This window comes from Melospiza melodia, chromosome 6, assembly GCF_035770615.1.
Source record: "Melospiza melodia melodia isolate bMelMel2 chromosome 6, bMelMel2.pri, whole genome shotgun sequence".
In the NCBI taxonomy this organism is placed as follows: Eukaryota; Metazoa; Chordata; class Aves; order Passeriformes; family Passerellidae; genus Melospiza; species Melospiza melodia.
Window position 1 is genome coordinate 29294501 of NC_086199.1, and position 23049 is coordinate 29317549.

At 41.0% G+C, this 23049-nt stretch overlaps 1 protein-coding gene across 1 annotated transcript in view; it reads left to right on the forward strand.

The window, feature by feature from the left end:
- Positions 1 to 892: 892 nt before the first annotated feature.
- The window catches only part of STXBP6 (syntaxin binding protein 6), a 97588-nt gene continuing 75431 nt past the window's right edge, over positions 893 to 23049 (forward strand). Inside the window, exon 1 of the mRNA XM_063160457.1 lies at positions 893 to 1007. The gene's annotated coding sequence lies outside the window, so the exon portion shown is untranslated. The remainder of the gene's footprint in view (positions 1008 to 23049) is intronic.

Below are 23049 nucleotides of genomic sequence, written 5' to 3' on the forward strand. Positions count from 1 at the left end.
CTGACTGGTTCATTATTTCCAAGCATTACATTCCCAGCATTGCCACAGTGGACAGCAGTGCGTGTGGCCCAGGATCTGGACACGTCACTGACACCCAATGTAGAAATACAAGAGCAGAATTTGTTTCCAGCCTTATCCTCCGAGCGTGGAGGAGCAGCCCGCTGTGATTCGTGTGACGCTTTAGCGGGAGACAATGCCTTCCAGGAACGTGGCTGGGGGCCTGGCAGCGATCGCACACCTGACCGCTCCCGGGATCTCCGCGGGCCGCCGGGAAGAGCCGAGCCCGACTCCCGCCCGCGGGCTCTCTGTGCCAAGGTGAGAACGCGTGTCTGTTCCCAGCACGTTTAGCGCTGCGAAACTCGCCAGAGAGCTGAAAGGGCGCTTTACACGTTCATTTTGGAGGTTTGCCCGTCTAAACTCTCAATTCCGGCGCCGGGCTCCTCCGCCTGCCCCAGCGGCTCCGGCGGGACTCCGGCCCGCGGGAGCCTTCCCGGCCGCGGCGGGCGCACGCCTGTCCTGCGGAGCGCTCTCGCGGAGCGGCGCTGCCGCCAGCCCGGCCCCACGGCGGCCCCGCGGGCGCGGAGGCGGCGCGCAGCCCCCGAGCAGCAGCGTTTGGGGTTCCCTCCCTTCAGCGCTCCCAAACTCCGCTCCAACGCGCTTATTTCCTCCTGCCTCCCAAGCCAGCTTCCTGCCCGCGCAGCCACCGCTTCTCCCCGGCATCCCGCCCGCCCCGCCGCGCCACGCCGCCGGTTCGCGGGCGGCCCGGGACGGTGGCGGCGGGGGCGGTGGGCGGCCCGCGGGCGGCCCCGATTGGCGCAGCCGGCGCACGTGGGGCCGCCCTCACGCCTCGGCGCTGGCAGCGCGGCCGCCGCCGCGGGGCACGGCAGGGCAGGGCGGGGGAGCGCACCGGGCTCCGCTCCGCGCGGGTCTCCGCGCACCGCACCCGGCGCTGCGGCGGGGAGGCGAGAGAAGAGAAGAGAGAGGAGTCAAGCCGAGCCTGCGGAAAGGTGTGTGTGGAGGGGGGCAGGCGCCGCGCTGCGGGTCGCGGTGGCCGTGGGGTGGGCGATGTGCCCGTCGGCTCCCTCGGTGGCGCGCCGCGCTCGCCCCGTTGGGGCTGCCGGCTGCGCGGCGCCCGCGGGCGGAGCTCTCGGAGGGAGCGGGCCGGCGAGTTAGTGATCAACTCCGCGGCGGCGTCCCCCGCCCCGGCACGGCGCCGGGACCGCCTGGGCGCGCCGGGGGTGCCGGGCCGAGGCAGCCGGGCGTGCACCCCGGGGCGAGGCGGCCGTTCCCGGGGCGGCCGGGGCCGCGGGGCTCCGCCGAGCGCGGCTGGGGCGAGGCGGGCGGCGCGTCCGGCAGCGCAGCCCTTCAGCCCTCGCCGTCGGAGGCTGCGGGAGCGGGGGGGCCGGCCTGCAGCCCCGGCACGGGAGGCTGTGCTCCGACACCGGCCCCGAAGTCTGCCTGGAGCCGCTGCTGCAGCCCGGCAGTGGTCGGTCCCTGTGGACCGTCCTCGGAAGGCTCTGCGGGTGATGGAAGAGAAGCACAGAACCGGCCAGTAAATGTTAAGCTGATGCAGTGCTCCCCTTCCAACACGATGTTTCAAGAGCAACCTTATCAGTCCAGTGGACCGACCACCACCACCTTCCCCGCTTTCTGTTTGAGCCAGCTTTGCTAATGGAAAAAAGTAAAATTTACAGTAGCTTGTAGTCATTACCCACTTGTGATGGATAATCCACAGCTGATGAAATCTGAAGTTCAAGGAAATATTTACCATCATTTAGAGAAATGTGTTATTCTTTTTTCATCGTATTTTGCCCCCTGTCAAACAGAGGAGCTTATGTTTAAGGAATTGCATCACTTTGCAAATCCCTCTATCTTTCTCTAAATATAAGCTGTCTTAGGATGTCTTCAACTTGGCTGTTTTCCTTTTGTGAGTCAGAGCTAGTGTTACTGCTTTTCATTGCTTGAACGGGCTCCACAGACCCATGACACCTCTCTTCAGAGTTTTAAGAGTTGTTGCTCATGTGATGGGGATCATCTGGCGACTCTGCTTAACGTTACTGAGGCAGACAGGACCTTTTCCAGCCTAAAATACTGGAAGATTATGATAAGGTATCTTGATTTTCTTTTGATTATGACATGTAATAAGTGCTGCAGTGACTAACAGCAGGGGAGGTCTGTAACGTGTCATCTCTTGTAAGGGAGGAGTAAGCAGAGGGCAGGGAAGTTGTATCTTGCTGGTGATGCATTGCGTTAGCAACCCAGAGGTTTCTTTTTCACATCTGTAGTTTCCAAGGACACTTTACCTCTGATTTTTTCTGTAATTCTAGTAAGTTATTTTAATGAGGTCCTAAGAACTCAAAACATAATGAACACAGAATACTTGTGGTAGTTTGAGTGCAAGTAATCATAATGAGGTGTTGGGCTTTATTTTATTTTTTTCCCCATGCTCTGTGAATAGGAATTTACAGCTTCTTGCCCTTAGGAAGAATGTCCCCCATGGGGCTGATCTTGCTCTACTTGGTAAATACTTGAAAAAGGTCACTTTCAGTGAAATGTTTAAGGCCTTTCTGCTTGAGGAAATGCAGTTACATTGTAGTCATGCTGCCTTAATTTCCTATCTATTACTCTTGATTTTTTCAGGACTATGCCTTAAAAGTTGCATGGCACCTTTAAAAACATGCTGAGGTAAAACAGTGAAAATAAAATGTACTGTAACATTTTGAGTGTAGAGTGAAAGCACTATTTTGGAAGTTAGCCCAATCACCATTTTGTGATAGCTTCCTCAGGTGAAGAAATTTCCAGGTGGAAAAAAAAGGCTGTGAAGAATTGTGCAATGGAAAGTAAGGGGTATCTTTCCCTTGAGTAAGAGTGATTTCTTGGTGACTGAGATTTCTGTTAACTTGCACATGTTGATTTCTCATCTCTATTTCATTTATTCTCAGGTTTCTGAGTGTCTCCTAGACATGGTCTGCATAGGAACATGTAAAGTCAAGGAAATGTGATGATAACATGGTGTTATGAGGTATAGAAAGGTCAAAGAGAAGTACTTTATGGGTTTTTTTTCCTTTGAGATTTGTGTTCAGATCACCTCAGTCCTGTGTGGATGTGGGATGTTTGGACAGTGAAAATAATATAATCCATTTATAAAGTCCTCAGTCTGAAGGTTTTTTTTTTTTTTGTCCTAGTTGAATATTCCTTCTTTGTACTATTTAAGGCTTCTTTTACTAGAAGTTCACTTCTTAAGTAAGATGAATTCATCAATAGGTACTTCTTGTGTTTCTAGTATTGTTATTAGATTAAAGCATACATTTTAGAAAACTTAAAAATACCTTTTTTTTAAAAAATGCACCTTACAAGACTATATGGGATATCTTCTGTTTTATAATGAATAAAATTCTATTAAATGCCAGCTCTGCAAAATAGTAGCTGTTAGTTTCCTTTGGGGAGAAGCATGCTGTCTAAGTAATAGTGCATTTGTTCTTTCTTTCTTCTTTCATTGTAACTTAATGTCTTTTTCCAGTGTCCAGCTGGTAAGCTAACATTGCCAAGGTTGTACAAAAGTGTATTAATCACAGGTGTTCGGATATTATGGTGGTAAGACAAACTTGTCTTCTGTTTTTAACCAAGCAGGAATGCCATAGCTAACGTGTGCAGAGAAAAATCAAGTCCTTCAGGGGAACACTTAATTTTCCTAGTCCTGGGTTGGTGATCTGGTGATGCTGGGGATTGGAAAAATGGATGAAATAAAAAGCCTTGACATTAATATATATTGTATCCAGACATGCCAGTGAATTCATTAATACACTTTTGCATATGACTGCGGAGTTAGTGCTGCTTTAACTGTATAGAAGCATGTTTAAATTTAGGCTTTTGGTTTGCTTGTTTCTTGTTCTGAGTCAGGAAATGCAAACTAGGATGTATCTAGTATTTTATCAGTTCTAATAAACATTGTGTGTTTGTTTACGGTTTCTTGTTGTGTAGCATTCCTTGGTTATACAGATCTTTAATCTTATCCCCAACAAATTTTTTAAGCTTGGAGAAAAGGAGAGGAAAATAGTAATAGTAATTCAAAACAAGAACTATGTTAACAAGAGATGGGACTATTGGTTTTCCTGCCTAAATGATGTCATAGAACATTTAGGCTGTAGTGTGCAGGGAGAAAGTGGTTTTAGGGAGGTGGGAGGAAGGACATTGCCTCTTACTACTTTTTTCCGTCCTCTGGGTAACCTGCTATCACAGAAAGGAATGATGATTTTTCAAAAGCAAACGCATTTCTGAAGCTGTATATAGCAGAAGTAGACTCATGAAATATATGCACTGGGTAACTGAGGGCCAAAAAGGTATCAGACCATTTAACAAAAAAATTGTATTCAAACTCTTTCAAAATTGCCAGTATCCTCTTCCATCCTGAAAAATCTTTTCCCAGTAGTCAAATTTCTTTTGCAGTATACATTTGTTGGAGGCCCAGCTGACTTCTGGCATGTTGTTCATTGTGGTGCTCTAGAGCTCATAGTTGAACATTAAGCTGCCTTTTTTTCCATATTAAGCTTAGGCAGACGTCCTCTTCACCTGAGGTTTTTGACACAGACAGTGCTGTGGGGCTTCTTTGTCATAAGTATAAAAGATTCCTTTGTAAATGGGATTGCATGACTATGAGTTAGGTTGATACATTACATATTCCTACTTTCCCTTTCATCATTTTTCTTTGCAGATAGTTTTGGGAAAGGATTCCTGCTGTGCTGAAGCGCTGCAGGTCTGGGAGCAGTTTGGACTGTAATGTTCCTGTGTTCTTTACAAGACAGCAATTGTATTGGATTTCTGATGCTTGGAAGACCCAGGTTTCTCTATGTGTGTGTTGTCAGTTTCAGACTTTTATATGTAGATAACAGTGCTAATCTACTGCCAACAGCCCCAAGGGGAAAAAAAGCAGACACTTCTGTAGCATTTTGATTTCCTCAGTGAAACAGGAGCACTGTGGGAGTTCAAGGTTGCTCAGTGGTGCACAATTCTTACCAGTGGCTGTGAATCCAAGTTACTGAAGGTTTTTACGGTCATGAACTGCGGATTATAGTCCAGCATTAAAAGCTGAACTTGGGGGTTTTTTGCCCTTTTAACTTGGTTCTAGTCTTGCTGTAGACACGAGAATGGTGCCAGCTCCAGCAATCTTTTTTTTTTTTGTTTTTCTGCCTTTACTGTCTTGTGTGGTTTTAAACTTCAGACACTTTCACTTCATTATCTCTTCCCAGAGATTGCACATGTTTTTTATATATGTGAAGTTTCTAAGTAGTGTGAGACACTCTGTGTAATTACAGACAGATCCGTTAATAATAGGGCAAGCCCCCAGATTATGTGTATCTGTATGAAACACTTAGGATGGAGAGACTTTGGAAAACAGGTTTCTGGGTAGGTTGAGTTTTTCTTGTCTGTGCATAAAACAGTGCAATTAAATGTATAACAGTAATAAATAAACTTGTTTTGGAGTAGATTTCAATATAAGAAATTAACATACTCCTACTTAAGCCGTGGTTAAATTATTAAGATTCTGCTGCTGTGGAAACAATTCCTTTTTCTTGGTGCATCACCATGAGATAAAACTGGAACTGTAACTTCTCTAGAATTTGGTGCTTGCCTGCAATTCATCTGCAAAAAAGAAATACTTTTAATTTCTTCTTGCCAACTGTGCTGGCCAACAAGTTTTTTATTTACGCATTTTGGTTTTGGGTCTTTTTTTCACAGGCCATTCTGTGCTATGTTTGCAGGCTGTTTTAGAAAACACTCTTTGTAACTTGTGAATACTTGCTTAGAGAGCCAAAACAGTAATTCCTTAACTTTACTTATAGGTTTTCTTCAGGGTTGTTGAGGTGCAAAATTGAGATGTAATTTAATATTTTTCCTACCTTTCCACTTGCTAGTGTATTTAGGAGGAGGGGAAGAGCAAACAACTGGCCATATGCAGTATACACTTGGAAAACTCCCTCTTGGTAATTAATAGAAATTCTAGGATGTTCATGTGCTTCCTCTTGAATTGTTTGCCTTTAATGGGCCATTATATGAGCATATCAACTTTCTGTATTCATTTAAAGGTACACAATGCTCAGTTCAATATTGTTAATCATATATGGAAAAATACGATCAGTTATTGACAGATTTGAATTACACAGAGTGAGTTCCTGTTAGTTATTTACTTGGGCTGGTATGGCAGGTTCCTGACAGTATAAGAAAGTGTCCAAGAGCTTTGATATACCCAGAGGTTAGTGGCTAGCCTGTAAGCACCTCTGTGACTTAAATATAAACATGGCAAGCAGTTTTTTGAAGTGGCAGTTTGTTCAGTGTAGGTTAACAATCAACTCTACCCTCTAACAGCAAACACTTGTCAGTCTGTAGGATGCCATGCTGGGGCCTTAGGCTTTCAGGCAGTGTGGAGAAAGGATGGGTGCTCAGAGACGTGCTCTGCTCATGTGTGACAATGCAAAGGGGCTTCCTTCTGGCTTCCTGCTAGCCACCAGCTCCTTGCTGGTAGGCATCCACTGCAGGTGGGCTCTGCACCTGGGCCTTTGCCACGTTTTTCATTGCATGAAAGTTACAAGATTTAGAGAGACAAAAAAGTGTCTGGTGTCTTTCCACAGGAAAGGGCCAACAAAAAACTTGTATTCAGGTGCCCTTATTGTCTTAAGGACAGATTTAAAGGTGGGTGCTTAAACTACAAATTTACAATTTTAATTTACAAATTAAAATCTAGATCTATGCTGAAGGGGTTGCCTTAAAGAAGCAGTCTGACTTTAAAAAACAAAACCAAAACCCCCCCCAGAAGAACCATAGAACAGCTGATTTTGGATGGGACCTCTGGAAGTTCCTTTTTACAGTTTTATTATACCACTCTCTTTGGGAGAAGAGCTGTGTTAAGCTTAGCTTTTTTTGGGCAGTGCTCTCAGGCCCATGGTGTGATTCTTGGGCTTGTCTGTGCAAGGCCAGGAGTTTGACTTCATGATCTTTGAGGGTCCAACTCAGGATGCTCCATGATTTGTTTCGTGAGATATAGAAAGGAAGTTGCAGCTTGGAAATATAGAGGTTCGCTAGGATGAGGGGATATCAAACAAAGAAGACTTTGTTTTGTAAGCAGACAGCTGAGTGGAGTCAGAGGCACATTCACAGATGGAATGGAGTTCTTGGTTACTGGAACTGAAATTTTCCTAACTTACATTTTTTTGAACCTTAAATGAGGACCTTTTAAGAAGCATCTTACACTGTGCCCAAGCTATTAATTTTTGTCTCGATCAGTACAGAATTTCAGTTTCAGTATGAACACACTTTCAATATGTTCTTTGAAAAAACATTATTCTTGACTGATTTTAGTAAAACTCACAACTTAAGAAAATTAATGTGTCAATTATTTATTTAAAACATTGGTTTTACTGTAGCCTGTGTGCATTTTCAGCTGTTCAGAAGTGACTGTCAGAGGAGCAAAGAATGATTCAACAGCATATGAGGTGCTGGATGCTTCCCACATCATTGGTAACGTATGATCTGTATTTGAAAAATGTAACCAAGACTGAATCTTTACATGTTTTCATGTTTCTTTTTCTGGGCAATTGACTTGTTTGGCTATAACATCAGACTGCGTTTGCTATAAGTTGGGGTATTTGGATCCCTTTCAGTTTACCAGGGCCTGAAATATACATACCGAAATTCACAATGGAAGCGTTTGTTTTGAAGATTCTGATTTAATTTGACTCCTGTGGAAGCTAAAGGCTGTAGCTGACTTCACTGGGACTTGAACAGAGCAGGTAGGCAAGCTTTGTCCCACAGAGTTTCTTTAATGTTTCTGTTTCCTGTGTATTTAGTAAGGCTTCAGATGTTCCTTTAGTATGTAACTATAGGGCTGGGTAATGTGTTTCATAGATGCTGAGATGCCGTTACGGTATATAAACTATTGTTTAAATATCCAAATACAAGATTAAGGATTTGCCATAGGTGATCAGTTGTACCTTGCAGAGTTGTTAATTAGACACAGATTGTGTTTTTGACTGAGTCTGGGCTTAAAATGAGTCTCTTTTATGTCAGTTCTGCATTGACTTGTGAGTTAATGCTGTCTACTTAGGCACCTGATTGTCTTCTGACCTGAGGTGTCCACATTTCCTGTCAAGTCAGTGGAAGGAGTTGAAAGCCTTGGGGGCGTGAATCACAGCATTGTAGTGTTTCACAAAATAGTAATGACATTACTTCAGTAAGCAGTGTTAAAAAGCATGAACAGAAGAAATAGCTTTTATGTGTGTTGGGAGTAAGGCAATACAATTTTGTCACTGCTGTGTTAGCTGAAGGTAGCTGTGTCTGTTGGGTTCCACCGCATTTACACATCTTGACACGCCACTGTCCCTGCTCACCCCAGTTTGCCAAGGTCGTGCTGAATTGTGGATGGTTCTTGTCCCCAGCCCAGGAAATCAGATGCTTGGGGGTGTCTCTTGAGAAAGCTTTGGGAAGGTAAGCTAATTGATTATCTGTGAAATTTTTCAGGAGGAAGCTAGGACTTAGGACTTCTAACTTACTTTAATGATTTGATGGAATCTGAAATATGGCATTTAGTGTCTTAAAAGTAAACTCCTTGTGTCCAATGATATTTTAACTCAGAGCCCTTATCTGACCAAAGGCTAATGTGACAGCCTTTAAAGGATTAAGAAACCAGTGTGCCTATACCTTGATACAGGAATTTAGTAGATAGGAGCCATGTATAGGGCACCTTCAGGTCCTTGTGAGATTACATAAAAGACTAGTTTCAGGTTCTGTTTGGTTGCTAAACAGTGTTTCATTTTAGGGGACAAGAAGTATGTAATTAAAAAATATTAGACTTCAGTAACTTAATTTTTTTAGGGGGCAAACATTATGCATTTCAACCTCCCAAAAAGAAAACTTTAAGGATAAGCTCTGTAAGCTAAGAGATATACTGGAGTTAGTCATGTCATGTAAAAGAACAGTGCATTAAACTGCCCTTCTTTTTCTTTCAGTGGTGGTTATTGTGAAAGATAAAACAGTGTTTTGGAGTGGGAGTATAAGGGCTTATGATGGTTCCAGATGCTTGTGGGTCCAGTTCTACTCCTAGTTACTTCTGTATAAATCTTCTCATCATTCTTGTAGAAATTATTGCTTATTTGTGAGAGTGGGCAGGTCTAGGCTGAGGCAAGGCTTGATCCTGTTGTCCTTGGAGTGCAATAACAGTGTTTCTGCATTCCTCTTAAGGGGCTGATGAGACCACGTTTGTAACTCTGCTTTCTGTTCCTCTCCACTAGTTTATTAGGGAGCTGGTTTAGTTTTCTGGATGTTTGGGTAAAGAAAACTGAGAATTCTCCAGAAGTATCAGACACTTATTTCATGTTTGTTCCCTGTGGAAACTTGTGAAGCAGGATATAGTCAAGATGCTGACATAGCTTGTGATTAGCTTGTTTCAGACAGTAATAGCTGATGTCTTCAAATCTTAACTTGGTAATACTGACTGGTTTTGTGTGTGAAAGTAGGCTTGGTGTTAATTCAAAAGCTAAATGTGCAGTTTTGTTTTTGCTTTTTCTCTTCTATTTGGTTACAGTGGAAAGTGCAGGAATGGATTGTCTGACAGTAACCCAGGTACCACTTCGGGTGCTAAGTGAGGCTTCCTTCCAGCTCTCACTGAGCAGTGATTAAGTTGAAGAATGCATTTGTGCAGCCCTGTAACACTGACCTGATGGTCCCATAAGTGCTTAGCAGATGCCAAACTCTCCCATACATTCATGAGCTGGGTGTGGTGACCCCTCATTTTCTGCAGAAGGAAATGATCGTAAATGAGTTGTTCAAGGTGATATCTGTAGTAAAACTGTGATAAGACATCTTTCTAGTTCTGTTTTTATATATTATCAGTGTATCAGACTTTATCTTTTAAGCAGTAAGAAATTTGTAATCAACTCTGTGTGCATTTGAAGGCCTCTTAAAAATTTGTGAATTCATCTCATGGAGAATCTTGCCCAATATATAACACAAACATCTTCCCTTTCCCGCTTATAACAAACCTGTTACTTAGGTTTTTAGAGTAAAACAGGCAGTGGTGTATATGGACTGTTCTTCTGTCTGTTTCATGGTGCATCTGTTGTGTCTTCCTCTGTGTCTGACATAGTTTGTGCATGTACCCCACACATAGTCTGTGCATGTCTCTGCACAGAAGGAAGTGAATTTTCACAGGTGGAGCAATAAAAGCCACCCTTGTGAAGGTGTAGTGTCTGGATGTTTCCTAGGGAGCTGGTTTGGTGGCTGTGAGCATTTTCTCACTTCCTGCTGGTGACAAAGCAGTAAATCCCAAGTTGTTTTTCCCTATGTTCCCCCCACTATGTGGATTTATTTCATGTTTGTACAGCACATGCTTATCTGAACTTCAGGATGTTCCCAGCTTTGACATGAGCACTCATACTTACTTTTGCCTTTTCATTTAAACATTTCTCCTCCCTCCATTTTCAAAAGGGTGGCATGAGGTGAGGTTGACAATTGATGTCTGTTATGACTAAAAGGGAACCTTGCTTTTCTGATAGAGGGGTAAATACATAATTTAGCTTGCAGTAAGAGGAAAGTGCTTTTCATTTCACTCAGTGAGCTATGCTGAGGAGGGGATAGTAGGGGTTCAGAAAAGTGGAATCCAGACTGTGATATACTGTATTGTAGTATGTTATGCTGAATAAAATTTCCTGAAAATAGAAAAGAGATATTAGAGGACTCCCAGGAAATGCAGTAATTCCCCTAGAAACATGTCTGAGATGGGAGGAAATGAGAGTTCAGTACCACTGAAACACAGAGAGGTGCAATGAGTTGTCTTCTGAGGTGTGGGAGCTATGGGAGGTATTTACCTGATTAATGAACCAGTAGCACTGGTTCAGCTGTCTTCCATGGATGAGGATTATTCCTGTAACATGGTCTCAGCTGTGTCTAATCTCCTTCTAATGTCACTCTTTGTTTTCTGCCTTTATAATTTTGTCTGTTTTTTTCTCCATTTCTCACTATTTTTTATCTTAGCATCCTTTGTACATTATTTTAATCATGGGGCTGTTCTCTTTCAAACCTCATTTAGCAGTCCCTAGGGATTTCTTAAGGGCCTTAATAGGTGTGTATTTCCCTGTCGTGTGTCAGTTTAAACATTAACTTTGGCATCTTTAGTCAAAGATTGTTGACTAGAGATTGATTTCCTCTATTTATAGGTGAGTTCTCACCTTTCTTCATGTTCTTCCTTCCTCATTTAAATAATTACCCTTTTTCTAGTTTATCTTAGAAACAAGGTGACTTTGGGAAGAGTAAGATGTGACCCAGATGACTGGAAAAGGGGAAGAATTTTGCCCATCTTGAAAAGGGATAGAAAGGAGGATCCTGAAAGCTACCAACTTGCCAACCTCACCTCTGTGCCTGAGAAGGTCATGGAACAGATGCTCCTAGAAGCCATGCTAGGGCATATTGAGGACAGGAAGGTGACTTGAGACAGCCAGCATGACTTCACCCAGGGCAGGTCCTGCCTGATCAAGTGGCCTTCTGTGTTGGAGTGACTCCATCAGTGGACAAGGGAAGCTGTAGATGTCATTTATCTGGACCTTTGACATGCTCCTCCCCAACATCCTTCTCTTTAAACTGGAGAGAGAAGGATTTGCTGAGTGGACTGTTAAACGGATAAGAAATTGGTTGGATGGTCACATCCAGAGGGCAGTAGTCAACTGCTCAGGGACAAGAGACATCAGTGACAAGTGGTGTTCCCTAGGGACCTGTAAAGTGTGTTATTTATTATCTTCTTCATTGACATAGACAGAGGGATTGAGTCCACCTTCAGCAAGTTTGCAGGTGACACCAGGCTGAGTGGTGTGGTTGACACACCTGAAGGATGGGATGCCATGCAGAGGAACCTGAACAACCTCAGGAACTGTGCCCATGGGAATCTTAGGAGTTCTAACAAAACCCAGTGCTGGTGCTGCTCCTGGGTTGGGGCAGGCCCCAGTCTCAGCACAGGCTGGGGATGAGCAGCCCCAGGGCAGCCCTGCCCAGAGGGACTTGGGGGTGCTGCTGGCTGAGAGGCTGCACATGAGCCAGCCATGTGTGCTGGAACTGGATAACCTTTAAGTCCCTTCCAACCCAAGCCATTCCATAGCTCTGCAGTTGTGTGACTTACTTTGTAGTTTCCATTTCCCTCCACTTGCAATTCTACTCCCCTTTCACAATGTTTCTTCTGAGTTGCATACTTTAAATGAAACAACAAAGTTATTGATGATAAGGGGTGAAAGGTAAGTGTTCTACAAATGCCACTGTGGTATGTTCTGGATCTTTCCAGATATGTTACTGCATTCTGTGACAGCATGTGAAATGTTCCACACACATTGAGTAAATAATAGCTGTTATGAATAAATGCTTTTAAATTAGCAGAGCTGGATGACTTGTTTCTGAACATCTTAAAATGAAAAGTCTGAAGAAATGTAGATAGACTAAGGAAAGACCTGGAATTATGTTAGATATGTAATTAAATGGTTTCTTCTTATTCTGTTGTGGAACAAAAGAAGCCAATGCTTTGCCAGTGCTGAAGGGTCACTGAAAAGAAAAAGACAAATTTGAAATTGTGGGTGGTTGTTTGCCTCCGTATGGTGCTGGCAAGTCTAATATACTTTATTATGTGCAGAGTATTCTGTATTTAATTAAGCTTAAAATGTGAGTAATGTACATTCAAACACAAGAGAAATGCATCTGTTATCTTTTAATCTTTCATTGAATGGAGCAATTGATTTCAGTGTAGGATTATCTGTATTACAGGGTGCAGGACACTGAAGGGCTGCTTCCACTTTTGGTTGGCATTTTTCATTGTTCTAAAATGTCTGAGCACTTTAAATATGGGCAATATATATATAATACTTTGAATTTTCTATTGTGTTTCTTTAAAATTACTGGTTAAAGGTTATCTTTAGTACATAATTTACATTATTTCTAAATTAATTACATATGTATGTGTACCTGAGATCTTTGCTTTTTAAGAGGTGAATTTGCATCTCTGCATAACCACAATATTTTGGTTTTTTTGTTTTGGTCTTTGGTCCACATGGACATCTGAGGCAAAAACATTTTTGGAAGGTTTATTAGCAGTAGATCCTTGCTTGATTCGAGATGGAAATCTCTCAGTTCTCTTGGGGGTCCTATGAAATTGTTCTTTCCTACAGTAATAAAATAGTCTCTCAAGTACAAATGGTGCTAGAATTGTCAAGCTGAGCGAGCAACTAAAACTAATGAGTTGCAAAGAATTCCAAGGATGCATCTGGTTTTAAGGCTATACCCACAGTTTTGTGATATCTTTATTTGGGAAAACATCTCTTGCTTTCTTTACTTGCTGTGCAGATGGCCATACAAAAGATTGGTCTTTGAAGAAAGACTAAAACATCAGTAGGCATAGTAGGTAAAAGCACAGAATGCACTTAACACTCCCTTTCTCAATTTCAGAATCTTTCTCATGAGGATTTAGAAGCAGCTCTTATAATGATGTAGCTTTTGAGAAATTAGTATCCTTGTAAAAGCTAGATGAAAGCCTTTTAAGAAGTTGTAAGAGCAATATTTGTACCATGTGCTATGTGCCTACATTCATGACTCCTTTATTATAGATCTTGATTTTTACAGAGCTGCCTGTCCTTGCAAACCTTTCTGTATGAAATTTTCTTGGAGAGACAGAAGGTTCTAAAATACTAATAGATCTTGTAGTCTATAACACAAGTGTACTTTGCAAATGAAATGCTTCTTTCTTTTTTCAGCAAATGGAGTAATGTGAATACTTTTTTGAAGAAAAAACCAAAACCCTAAGCTTCCCCTTCCCTCCTTTTCTCCCTGACCAAAGTATTTTGGGATATTAGCTTTAAAAATGTAGTTGACTCTTCTTTTCATTTTCAAAAATGTTCTAACATGTAGACAAGAATAGTAAAAATTTTTAATCACTGCAATCCTGATAATATCCCAATTTTTAAAAAGTTATTAGTTCTGTTGGACTCTTGGAAGTATATGAACTTATGGAAGACTAAGTTCAGCTGCCTTAGTGATGAATGACCAGAAGAAAGCACATCTAAATTCCATTTAGGGTGCACTAAGACCTTAATAAGGATATTGCTTAATGGGTCTTTTTTTTGAAACTTCTCTTCCTGTCTGTATACAGTGTGTTTCATTGGTGGCCTTGCTGTACTTGTCAGGCTGAATAAAGGCTGTTAGTTCATATTGTGACCCCTGAAATGTATACTGTACATCTGCATTGTATGTAAACTCACTATCAAAAAACCCCAAGCAACTTCTTAGTATTTCTTATACCTACCAAGGCTTAGATTCAGACCTTTGAGTTTCTGGGTGGGTTATTTTGCTTGAAGACTGAAACTTACATAGGCAACCCTGAGAAACTGTTGTGATGGTAACATGATAGCTGATACTTCCTGGGTAAGGATGAAAATGTTATTTGCAAAGTGAATGTGTGCTGAATCAAACGGATCTGCCTTATCTCTGTGGAGTGTGGGAAATTTTTGGTTCATTCGAGGTTGATGTGCCTTTGTCTTTTGTTTATACTGTGTTTTATTTTATTAGTGATAACATCTATGATAAAATGCATGGCTGAATCCTTGCATAATGGGAAAGCTACTGAAAGAGCTCTTAAATATAAGTAATTATCTGTGAGGCTTTACCTGCCTGTCCTGAAGATCTCTCCCAGGGATTTCTCCAGTTGTTGAACATAATGAGCACAGACCATCATTAGCTTTAAAGATACTTGTGTGCCTCACAGGATTCTGGGTCCCTGTTGAATGGATGACACTTACTGATTGTCTTGGAGGAAAAATTTCTCCTTTCTTTTGTCTGTCCAGTCATTGTTGCACATTTGTTTTTATATAAAAATCAGTAGGGATTCCCTTCCTTTTCTTGTTTTCGTCTTTCTTAAGTTTCTTTCTCATTGTTCTGGTGTTACATACTCGGATTGCCTTTCTTTTATCTTCTGTTTCATTCCTTCACCAAATTTCACATAGGTATGGGTGGTTAAAAAGACTAGTTGCATCAGGTTGCCTACTCAGGTTACAGCATGATTAGTGTGAAAGCTTGATATTGAAAGGAGAAGATTTCAAAGATAAGTGTTAAACTACCAGCAAAAATGTACAAAACCTTGATATTTAACAAGGTGTAGAATGCCATGCGCACTTCAGTAAAGAATATTGATTACAGTACTCACAGAAGTGTATTAATAATCTGGATAAGATTTTAGCAATCTAGAACAATCAATCCTAGTTGATGCTAATTTGCTTAAAAATATTTTCCTTCTGACTTCAGTGTACATTCTCACACTTCTCTGGCCTTGCCACTGTATTGTAACAGGGCTTACACCCCCTGAGTAAAGCTATTTTTAATTCCTTTTAGGAATTAATAGAGGAGGGAATTGTGTTTCTGGTGAAGCCAGAGCTGTGTACAAGGAAGTACTAGGTCTGAATTGTTCTTATTACAGTTGTGAAAAGGCATCAGAGCGGTAAATAGTTCTGTTGTATAGCAGGAAAGACAAAAGACAGTAAACATTTGCATTTGATCTTGAATCTGATTTACTTAGTTTATTTAACAAGGCTATCTGCTTTGACTGTAGAAGAGCAGGAACTTTTGGTGATAAGGCAAGTAGCAATTTGAGTCTCCATTTATGCCTTTCCTCTGGTGTTTGTACCTTGGGCTTACGGGGAGTCAGATACCTTGAAGCAGTTAATAGATGTGCAAAAGCTAGAAGGAATACTGCTCACATTTGAATGCTCAGCAAACATACGTACGTTATTTTAGGAAACCTGACAGGTCTTAGAGTAAACTTAAAAGTCACCAAATGTACTGGTACACTGAGAACACATCTCCTCAGTGTGAATACAGCTGCACTACCCTCCTGACTACTGGGAGATAAGATCCTGGGAGGGGTGAGTTCTCCTAACAGAAGGCAGAGAAAACCTGCTGATGTTTGAAGGACCTAGTTCTTTCTGTGTGTGAAGCGCAGTTAGCATCATCTTTGCAGTACAAGGGAAGAGAGAATGAGGTAACCTTCTTGTGAGAACTTCAGAGTCCACACTGACTGGGTTTGAAAGCACTGTATGAAAACATTCTGCAGTTTTCTGTCCCAGCAATAGTGTAGCCTGGGAATAGGGCTGAAGACTATGGTTAATATCTTTGAGGTGTTGACAAGTTGCAAATGAAAAAAGATTACCTGGGCTTGAAGGGAAGATTCAAGATTGTATTCATCTTTCATTGTCAATTACAGCAGAGATATCCAGAATAACATGGTAATTTCAGGTAGACTGTTCAGTGTAGATTTAAAAGCTCTGAAATATGTAGACTCACATTTGTTCATGAAACTTGGGTAACTTGAAGCAAGTTGGGAATGTTTTTCTGCCTTTCACCTGCACCCCTCTATTCACATTTTGAAATCATATTGGGATTGTACCACCGATTTCTGTCATGTGTGGTTGCAGTGTTGTAGGTTTCTGCCTCTCCTTAAATGAAGGTAAGAAAAATGACATCATTCCTATTGTCATTGAAAGCGTGTTGTTGAGTAATAACAATGAGGGCATTTTATTAGAGCTGTAAAACTGTCCCAGATCTCTCTCTCTAGTCAAAACCTTGTTCTTCAAACAAGACTGAAATACTCCAAAATGTAGTCTGTCAATATATGTGAACTAGAGGACACAGGCTCAAAGATCAGACACAACATAGTGTAAGCACTTACTGAAACTAAGTTTATGTAAAAAGTGGTAGTAGGTAATTTCTTTTTCTGTTTTCTTTGGGCTAAAGCTAATAAAAGCAGACTTGTGTGGATCAGAATTGGTAATATTCCACAGGTATGGCATTCAGATCCAACACTTTGCTCCTAATTTCTTTTCTTCTGTATCACCTGCATAGTACTGCTGTCTCCTTCCCCCCCCCCCAAAAAAAATGTACTCTGGAGATCCATAAATTGGGAAGTTATTTCATCTCCTGTAACCAGCTAAGTTCATTATCACTTCTGTGTATTCAGGCTGTGGTATGAAATTTGCAGATTTGAATTGCTCAAGACATTCCTCAAAACTATATTGGAACAGTAAGCACAGGACAGGAGTTACAGCTTCATGGAGTTGGCACAGGATAGGAGTTACAGCTTGATGGAGTTGAAGTACAGGTGTTGAACAGAAAGTAGTAGTGTGGTGAATAAATAATCATGCGCCTGGATTATCATAATTTTAAAGGATATTGGGGCTGATATAGCATAGAGACAAACGTTTTTTTCTTGAACTACATAATGAGAGGAAACATTACAGTAAGAGACAGACTGTTCCTGCCAGACACTAGAATTATGACTACATTGATAAAGTTAGTTGGGATGATTTTTTTTCCTTTCTAAGGTGGAGGTGGCAATTCCTCTTTTAGAATATGATTTCTGAGATCTTCTGTTAATATGTGCAACAGTGAGACTGCCAGAAAATGGCTTTCTAAAAATGCAATCTCTTAAGTCAACCAAATGTTTCATTGCAAGCAGTTTCTTTTAATCCACAAGTCAGTAGGCATCAATCCTGTTTAGTGGTTTGAGTTTTAAAAGGAGAACATTGATGTCACACTGAAGCTTGCATAATGCCAGTGGTGGCTGCCTAATACAGACTATTTCTATGAGCTGTTCTAAATTCTAGACTTCACTGGTAGTGCAGATACTGTACATAATTTTATGGAAATAGAAATGGATGCTCTTCTGGATATTCTTTTTTGCATTGTTTTCAATGTTCAAGATTCAGAATGACCAAAGATGATCCTTTTGCCTACCGTTTTCCACCAGTGGGCACAGCAATGTTTGTAAATATTTCCAATTTAGCAAAACAAGCTTATGAAGGGAATCAAAGAAAGGTCAGTTTGAAATAGAGCAAGAAGAGAAAGGGAACCTTCCCCTGTGATACTGTCCTTCTAGTCAGGTGAGAATGGCTTGGAAATGTGACCTTTGCATATGGGTTTGCTTCTTTTTTTCCCTTTTTTCCCCCTGTTGGTTATTAATAGAGTGGGTATACTGGAGATTAACCTATGTTAAGCCCTCTGTTATAGCATGTGGAGTGCTGTCTCTGAACTAAAATGGGAAGAGGGAATCTTATATGGGACAGAAGGATACAATTTATGAATGTGAGTTTTCAAATCTAGTGTTTCATTTCAGTATACTTTCAGTTTGCATCTGTTTATGTACTTGACACAGTATTACTACTCATAACTTTAGGATTGACCATTCAATTGTTGTTTTTTTTTTTTTTTTTAATTTTGTATTTTGGAGCATTTCCTATTATTAGACCAACTAAAATGTAACAGTTTGTCGGTGAAGTTGATAATATCTTTTGCTGCTCTGGCTTGAAGGAAGAGATGTGCTCTCTGCTCATTGAGTTACCTCTTTGTTTTGTATGATTGTGTTAGAAGATGGTAACTGGCACCTTGCTTTTTCGTAGTATTTAAGGATGCCTTCTAGTTAATATAATTTGCTGATCTTCAAGGTAACTAATTCACATGTGTAGTAATTCAAAGGAAACCAAAAGGAGGTTACACAGAATTTCACTTTTGGCAGTGCTTGGTAAGCATGTTTCATCATCCCAGAAATTCTGTTCAGTCAAAGCCTAATTTTGGAAAGGAAGAAGAACTGTCTGTTTCTGTCTGGAACTTGCTTGATACAAAGCAAGCAATTAAGCTTTCTGCCTAAAGACTTGTAATTTGTATTTGAAAAAATTAATAAAAATAAGGGAAAACTCAATAGGAGTTGGAATCTTTCATTTGATTTCAACTGTCACTAAAGGTTTGACTGGTTTCATTTCTTCACCTAACCTCTTTTTATGAATATGCTCTATGTTTCTAGTTTCCTTCTCCTTTGGGAATGCTTGATGGCTGTCATTGTGGATTTTCATTTGAGTGAAAATGACAACTTGAGTGTAAGTGACAGTTTTCAAATCCACTTTTAAATAGATACAAATTTTCCAAATTCTTTGTAGATTATATCAAACCCCTTGCCTTTAATGGGTCTGTAGGATCTCTTCAGCAGATGCCAAGGAGTCCATCTTAAAACACTGTCAGGATCACCATTTATCCTTTGCCCATTGTACTGTCTGTGGTTTGCTGCAAAAGTGCTGAGCAATCCCAGCATGGATACCCATGATTCATGAGTCTGTTGCATACCTTTATCTTGTGCATAAGCCCTGCAGTTGCCTCATGCTTATGTGTCACAAGCACAGGCATGAGCCTGGTGTGTAACAGGGAATGCTCGGGTAAGAGAGGAATGCTTGGCAGAGCACTGCAATTAAGCATGGCGCAAACAGGACGTGTCCGTCTGTCAGATATGAGCTGTGCGTTCTGCCACCAAAATGTCCAAGTAAGTGCTCATCCTTTGCGTGGACAGATATGTGGTGTTTTTGATCTGTCAAATGCTAAATGACAGAATCATCATGTGCTAAATGGAAAGCTCTTACTTTTTTCAGTTTTAAATTTCGATTTCAAAGATTTAAATCTGTATTTCTTCTAATGCTGTTCAAACTAATTTTATCCAATTCTAATGCTGTTCAAACTAATTTTGTCAAGACAGGGACTTCTGATTTTGAAATGTTAGATTACTAGTTTCATTACTACTTTTTAATGCATTTACGCACCCTGGCAGTGTTTGTGAGTTTGAAGTATTATGCAGATGCAGCTGAGGTATAAATAAATGACATTAGTAGTAAGTTAGACTAAAGGATATTAAAACAGGCCAAGCAATTACTTGTTCCATTTATTTATATCTTGTATGCTTAAGGGGCGTTTCCTTTGGTTTAGACAGATGTAGCAATGACATTTCCTGATTTCATGTCCTGGGGCAAAAAGATACCTTTATACTACTATATACCTAATATTAGCTGCAGCTGCAGTTAATTCTCTGTTCTTTCTGTTTCTAAGGCCTGCTTTCCCAGCTTTCTGAAAAGCTTCTTACCTTTACTGTTTCCCACAGGAGGTTACCTTGAGTTGGTGTTAACTGCTTAGAGAAATATCAGTTCTAAGTAATGTATGTTTGAGTTACCCCCAGTAGGGAATGGATCTTTTGAAATACTTTTGAAATCTATTTCCTGAGTTTCCGTGGAGTTTAAACTTCTTTCTGAACAAAAGCTTCCTCATTCTCCTGTCACCAAAAATGAGTTGATCCATTGTTTTTGGTGTTCTACTATAAGTAAGTCTTAATTGAAATTATGCCTGTCATTAGTACCTGTTTATTTAGGTTTTATTGATATTTTCTGCTTTGAATTTCAAAACGTTGCCTCCTTATGCAGCAGAGAATGCTGTAAAGAATATTTTTTATCTGTAAGTGGGTATAAGAGTGCTTGTTTACAATGGGCAGTTGTGCTTGTCATTTTATATATTCGCTGACCAAACAGGGAGCAATCCTGTGGAAAATCCTGTGGAAAATAAGCCTTTGAAATTCAGCAAGGTTTATTTTGAAATATTACCTCAAAATTTCTCATAACTGTTCAGGGAGAAGTTTCAGTCTTATTTTTTTATACCCAGCATTTTGAAAAATAGAACTAAACTATTTAGGCTTGTAGCCTGGTCTCTTACTGCTAGTTACATCTTCTAGTATCTGTGAAACTGCTTTTTTTGAACTGCTGCACAAATTGCTCAAAAATCTGATTTTAAGTGTTAATTCCTCTGTTATGTGTACACCATAGCAATGCTAACTATTTGAACTTGTTTTTCTTTCTGTTCAGATGTGGTTATAGGTTTAAGGTTTTATTTTCTGTTTTAATTTCGAGTTTACTGTCTTAAATTCAGATGACTGCCTACTGGTGGCCATATGGAACAGGAACCATTCTTAACTGTGAGCGAGACCATTTTGTGCATAATTCTCCTTTTTGGCCTGCTCTATTTATCATCTTACTAGAATGGGATTATGCTCCCAGGATGTTGATAAATGTTGATGAGTTGTAGTTTGAGCGCTATTATGCATATTGTATTTGAATAACCAGGAATTTTTATTGACACATAAAGGATGTATATGTCTCTCTAATTATCATAGTGTTGTTGAAGTGCTTATCTTTTTGTCTTGACTTAGAGTGGAAGAACTGGCAAGGCTTGGCAGCTCCTTTGCCTCCTGTCTAATTTGGGTTTCTTGCCAGTGTCACTGAAGCAATTTTTAATGTGCTCCTATTAGACTAGAATTGCTTGTATCATTTTTCTTTTCTACTAAGTCTCAGCTCAGAGCTTGTCAGCAGGATTATGTATGTCCTTGTGATGCTGGTGTTTCAAAGAACGTTATCAGTTACTTTGGCCCTGTGCATTGAGGCTTGCCTACAGGAGGTGTGGTGACTGAGGGAGATGCTACAGCCTTTTTAGGTCATCCTTAAATCAGGCTGCTGCTGTCATTCTGCAGAAGTTTTGCAGCCCTCCCTCTGAAGATCTCCATCTGCAGTTTTGGAGTCCTTGCTGCCCTTGCTATCCACATATAAGCAGAAAGTTTTTGATTCAGTGGTATAGCTTTTCAGACGCATGTTGTCTTCTTTCCCACTGCTGAGCTGGGCAGTCTCTTGTATAATTACCTTTTATTTGAAGAAGAAATAACTCCAGCTGGCTACTGCTGCTGCATTACTGCGTGCAGGCAATGATTAGGTGTTCTGACTTTCCTTCCTTGTGCTTCTCTACTCCCATTGCTTTTTCTGTCCTTTGCTGCTACCTTCTGCAGTAGTCACTCTCATTATCTGCTATCCATTACTTAAAACCTTCTAAAAGCAAGTAAAAATAAGTTTTGTTTGCTTGATTCCTTTGTTTTCCCTTCCCCTGTCCTTATGAAGTTGGAATAATTGCAAAAGGCTTGAGTAAGCACAGGCTTTGGATCCTGTTTGCTGCTTAGTGCGTTTACTCAAGCTGTTGCTGGTGTTCCTTGTGCAAACAGCTGCTGGTGGTTTAAGTTGATCTTTTGTTTCTCATGTTGTTAAACCTGCCCAGGTGCCCTGTGAGCTGGAGGTTCCCTGTGGTTGTGGCACCAGGAGTGGTGAGGAATCCCTGGGGCCCGGGCTGTTGGGTGGCCTCAGCCTGGGGCATGGGACACCTCCCTGGGGATGAGGGCAAGCCCAGGCTGGGGCATCAGCCCACCAGCAGCTGGGGGGGCTGGATCAGAAGAAGTTCTGCTGAGAGGAACTTGGGTCTCACAGGGCTGTAGGGATGGCCTGAGGCCAGGCTGGGGTGTGGGCCCACAGGTGGGACTGGCTTGGTGGGGCTCATGGCTACCTGGAGGGAGCTGGAGAGGAGCCCTTTAGAAAAGAGTAATGCAGCAATAGGACTGTCCTGCTTTATCTTTTGCATACAAAGTAAAGCCTGATTATTTTTTATTATGAGCAGGACGTACTGAAGGAATTAATTCATAAACAAAACATCTGTCTCTCCAGCAGTTTTTTTTTGCTGGGATTGGAATGAGTCATGGGTTTGGGAACTGTGCTGGTCTCAGCACAATGAGATCACCAGAAGACTTAAGGATTTTCACTGTGTTTTCCAGGAAGAAAAAAATATTTTGTGAAGTTAGTAAAACTTACCCTCCTTTTACATTTGCACATGGCCACCTACTTTTATGCCTTTATGATATTGGGAACTGTCTTCCAGGAGAGCAGTTTCCTTTTATTCTCCAATAAAGCATTACAGAGACTTGGACAAGACTTTCTATACTAGTAAAAGTTAACAATCTGAATGTGATGAGAGGAAATGAAGAATGTCAGGAGTGGTAAGGAGCAGTATGTTGTTGCCAATTCAGTTTTGGCCTAAACTTATATATGGGTAAATACCATTGTTGAGGGAAAAAAATTGAGTTGACTGACTAAAAGTAGTCCATAAATGTTTAAAAGGAAATAAGATTTTAACTGTAACTTACTTGAAAAGCAGTGTTACGGCGCTAGGAGATGGAAAATAGTCATCGAAAATGAAACTGTGTTCTTCTGCACTTGCCTTTTCTGAGGTTTTATTTATGAAATGTTAGTTTATTTATCTAGCTAAGTTATTATTTACTTACAAGAAGAAATTGAAGTGATCAGTGCTTTG